The 5,060-nt window shown below is 44.7% G+C and overlaps 1 non-coding gene across 1 annotated transcript; it reads left to right on the top strand.

The window, feature by feature from the left end:
- The first annotated feature begins 4,726 nt into the window (after positions 1 to 4,726).
- LOC130497253 (small nucleolar RNA R71) lies at positions 4,727 to 4,834 on the top strand. Its single transcript, XR_008936259.1, has one exon. It is a non-coding gene; the product is annotated as a small nucleolar RNA R71 (small nucleolar RNA).
- Positions 4,835 to 5,060: the final 226 nt, after the last annotated feature.

Raw genomic sequence — 5,060 nt, 5'->3', positions numbered from 1 at the left:
TGGTCGTGTGGTGTCGAGCGATATGAATGTTGAATGTCGGTCGATGGAATCATCATTCTACTTGGATCTAATAAAAACTGCAAAATAAATTCGAAAAATAAAAGCAAAAATGAAAAATAAATAAAATAAAGAAAAATAAAAGAAAACCTAATAGTGGGTTGCCTCCCACTCAGCGCTTTGTTATAGTCATTTAGCTTGACTGTGGTAGGTGAGTGACTCATGAGGTGCAATGAGGGTTGTTGTTTGCTGGTGGGCAAACATTTCCCTCATCTTTGGACTCAGCGGCAGTGAAGCTTCTTGTGACATCATCTGATCTTGTTCTTGTAGGATATATCTTTGCTAAATCTGCTTTGATGACTTGTAACCTTCTGACCTAATCTTCCGTGTCTACCTGATTCTGATAGAAATCAAATCTCGAATGCTCAGGTAGTTCTTCATGTTGTTCTTTTTCGTGCTGGTCTTGGATCTGTTGATCTTGATCTGCCAAGGATTCTATATCGATCGATGCTACAACTTGTGTGTCGGTCGTTTCGCTGGGATCTCTGTCGGTCGACTCAGTATCATCTGTATCGATCGATTCTGAGCGTTGGCCTTGGTATGCAAGAATTCTCTGCATATTGCTTATCCCATTCTTCAATAGACCAATAGCTCTACATAGGTTGGTCACTCTTTTGTTGAGGGTGTTGTCAATGTCATCACTTCGTTCTATGAGTCTCTCCTCCATATAATTCATAGCTTCGTACAACTCATGTTTGATCTCAGCAACCTCTGCTGTAATGCATGCTCTCTTTGCTGGTGGTGGTTCGGTGTCGATCGATGTTGGTCTAGGCCTGTCGATCGATGTCTCGTTTCTGTCACGAAAATCAATATAAGCTTGAACCATGCTCATATCTCTCTCTAGCTTGTCCAGCTGATGTGACAGTGTTTCCTGATGTCGCAGGATAGGTGTATTGAAGTTGTCATGCTTCGTCTCGTATGTTTTCATCCTATCTTCCAGTGCTGTGAACCGTGTGTCGATCGACGATGACGCATGTGTGTCGATCGATGGCAAAGTAGCATTCTGAGCTTGATCTTTCTTGTGAATTGATGCTAGCTCGTTCTGTAGAAGATCGATCCTCTTGTTCAACCATTCGACATTGTTGTTGAGAGGGCCGTAGACGTCTCCAATCCGTGTATTGATATAAGCAACCTCCCATTCATCTCTCTTAGGTGATGAACATTATGGTCGGTCCATGGATGTAGTCTTGCCGATGTCGATCGATGGTGCAGGTACTATGTCGGTCGATACTGGTGGCGTAGCCTCTTTCTCAAGCATGGTCAATATGTTTCCAAGCTCCACTCTTATCTCAGCCATATCATTCTGGAAGTCCTTGTAACTGACATCCAAAGGCTGGAAAGTATCTTCCACCAATGTGTGCAAGTCTGCCTCAAGGTCTGCCTGAGCTCTCCATACATCAGTCACCATATCATCTATCTCCTCTCTACTGTAGGGTACTGGTGGTGGTATGTATGCATGGTAAGGGCGTGTGTGTACTGGAAGGCGTAAGCAACCTTTGTGAAAAAGGGATGCTCTATCCAGAATTCTCTTTACTTGCTCCTTGGTAACATGGATGATCTCACCATCAACTCCTTTAGCATAGCCAAACCCATCTCTGTAGACACCATATTCATCCTTAGCTTCCCATTTGAATCTCCTGGATCCATCAGTATTGAAGGCGCGTCGTCCAAACTCCAATCGTCGGTCGGGCGATCTGACTCTTGGTATGTCGCTCGATCCGGGATATCCACCGTCGATCGACGGTGTTGAAACGACGTCGATTGATGGTGAATTCCTAGGTTGACCGAATTGTAGGAACTGTATCCTCCCTTGTGTTGGTGTTGTGGTTGTCCTGGACGTGAGCTAGGATGTCTGGATGGCTACGTTGCTGTGTGAATAGGTTTTCTGGTCCATTAGCAACTTGGAGGATGTCTGCTATGTCTTCTCTGGTTATGTGCAGGACTCTTCCATCCATTGCTCTTGCATAGCCATCTGTGTCCCTGAAAATTCCAAATTCATCAGGTGTTAGTGAAACGTTCCTGATATCGTAAGGTTCATGAGATCGAGGTTGAGCTCTGTTGAAGTCGTCGATCGATGGTGCTGTGGTGGTGGCGATCGATGGTGCACGTCTAGCTGCACGGTTGGATCGATTGTACATGTTGTTGCAATCCTCCATTGATAGGTTTCTGAATGCTGGAAGCTGCTGGGTAGAAGGTGAAAAGTTTTGAATTTTCGTGGCTTGAGTTGTCAACCTTTTATACCCATGTGTTGCCCTAATCGGTGAAATTCCAATTTTGTCCTTCAAGTCGTCCGGGTTAATATCGATCGATGTGATACTGGCGATGTCGATCGATAGATGATGTCGTTTTGCTGGATGAAGTAGATAATCGATCGATGGTGGGCGTTTAAGGTCGATCGATTGTGGGAATCGAATTGCAAATCTGTCATTTTCCAAGTAATTTTCCCAAGCTCTCTCTTCCCAATAGTCTGCATCATGTTCTTCACTGTGGTCTCCACTGTGGGAAGAGGTGGCTATGTATACTGCAAAACTCTCATGAAATCCGCTATTTGCCCAACTCCTTACTGAGTAATCATCTTCCTTTCGGCTGGGTGGGATGGCAAAATTCGGGTAGCAATTACCTGGTAGATCGAGTTCATCATCTGGTGGGTCTCTGTCGACCGATGATTCATATTTGTTGTCGATCTCCTCTGTCTTGCAAGTGTCGATCGATGATGTTAAAGTGCTGTCGATCGATCCCGAGTACTCTGTCTCATACTCGACTTCACAATGACAAACTGTTATGATACCAGTATCATCTTCTTTTACCACTGATTTGGCTGGTGGTTTGCCAAGCTTGACAGGGTCGTAGTGGATCTCTGGATCTATCATAGTCAAGCACATTCTGTTGGTGTTCATGTCGCATATGGCTCCTACTGTAGCCATAAATGCTCTTCCAAGTAAGAGGGAAGAGTTCCAATTTAGCTTGTTGTCAAGGACATGAAAATCCACAGGGACGATAGCATTACCAATATGTACCTCCAGGTCTCTGATGAAGCCTCCAGAGTTTTTTCTGAGTGTAATCCACGAATGTAAAGATCCCTGGTGAAGGCTCTACTTGCAGGCCCAGATGGTCTGCCATGACCTTTGGTAAAATGCTGACTGATGAACCAGTGTCACATAGTGCATGAAGAAATTCAATCCCTTGTACTACACAGGGTATTGCAAACTTCCCAGGATCACTCTTCTTTTGCAAAGTAATCCTTTTCCTCATATCCTCTCTGACATTGTCAAACCTTCTCCTAATGTCAGTTTCAGTCTCCCTTGTTTCTCTGAAGAACATCTACAATCTGCTTGTGAAGTAAACCTCCTCAAAAGGTTTCTCTGGTGGGATTCTGATAACTCTCTTAGTGAAACCATTAATCTCTTTTTCATTAGCTTCCCTCTTAAGGTTCTTAGGAATTTTCTCCTTCCTACTCCTTAACCGTCTTCCTTCAGTTCCCTCTGATGAAGGTGTAGTGTCTGAAGGGTTACCAGTGATCTCTGTAGGGTGAGCTTGTGGTTTCGGTGTGGGTCTGAGTGCATTGATTCGGTTGCTGTCTATCAATGGTAGTTGCACTCGGTATGTGAGAGGTGCGTGTCAATCGATAGGTGGAGAAAAGGGTCGATCGATATGTTTCTCGTCTTTGTGTCGATCGATGAGTGGCTCGTCTCGTCGATCGATATCTTCGTAGGTGTCGGTGGGTGGGTATGGATGAGAAGCCGTGAATTCAGCATGTGTCAATATCCTAACCGCGTTGCAATCTGCAGTCGTATCCGGAAATGACATGCTTGACGTCGATCGATGTGGACTAGTTGGTGTCGATCGACACCATTGTGATCCACCGAAACTTAATGAACTTTCCACTTCAATGTCTCCTTCTTGTAGCTTCTCCTGTTTCACCACTTGCCAAAAATCATCATCTATGATAGCATTCACATGGTGTTTCTTATTTCCTTCCCCTACTTCCTTAGAAGTTCCAATCCTCCTGATAGAGTCTTCAGTCTGGACAATCTGTGTCTCAAGTCTCTTAACTTGAGTGCAAATGGTGTCTATCCTTGTGGTTAGATTGTTGAAGACATAATCAATCTTCCCATTGAAGTCTACTGTAAGCTTCTGCTGTCCTTCCAAAACTTTATCAATCATGGCATCAAACTTACTCTCCTGGGTGGGTGGCGGTGGGTTTTGGTAAGCTGAGTTGCCGTAGTTCCTTGTGTTGGTGAAGGGTTTCTGATACTGTGAACTCTGGTTGTAGTTACTCTTCTGACCACTGCCAAAAAAGCTTCTGTTTCCACTCTGGTTTCCATATCTCTGAAATCCAGTACCTCCAATGTAGTTCACATCTTCCTCTGTATCATCTTCTCTAGCCTCTCCTTCTTCAGCTGAGCAGGCAGGCTGCCCCAGAAATGCATGTAAAGCATCTATCATGGCTCTGACTTCATTCATCTGGTCTTCCCCGATGGCTGCAACCGATTTCTTCTTGTCAGAGTCAGTGTTCTTGGTGCTGCTGCTGTTGGCTAGGTTCTCAATAATTCTCACAGCCTCTATTGGATTCCTAGTGTTGAAGTTCCCATCACTAGCAGTATCAAGAGCCATTTGATACCTCAAGGCGATACCTCTGTAGAAAGTGCTTAGCAGCTGCACTTCATTGAATCCATGGTGTGGACAGTCTCGCTGGAAGAACTTAAATCTGATCCACGCGTCTTTAAAAGTCTCACTAGGCTTTTGCGCAAAAGTGGTGATTTTGCTTCTTAAGTCTTCAGCGCGTGCCTCATCAAAGAAATTACGCAGGAAGGCGTTTTTGATGTCGGCCCAGGATGTCAGTGATCCTGTAGGTAGCTGCTTGTGCCAGTGCGAAGCTTCTCCAATCAGTGAGTATTTGAAGAGCTTGCAGAGTAGGTAGTCCTCAGGGACTCCATCCATACGAATAACAGCGATAAGATCCTCGAACCTCTCCAGATGGTCCATAGGATGCTCGTGTGATA

Source organism: Raphanus sativus, chromosome 6, assembly GCF_000801105.2.
Source record: "Raphanus sativus cultivar WK10039 chromosome 6, ASM80110v3, whole genome shotgun sequence".
NCBI classification, from domain to species: domain Eukaryota; kingdom Viridiplantae; phylum Streptophyta; class Magnoliopsida; order Brassicales; family Brassicaceae; genus Raphanus; species Raphanus sativus.
Note: the sequence above shows the minus strand (reverse complement) of the source record. Positions and strands in the feature narration are given on the sequence as shown.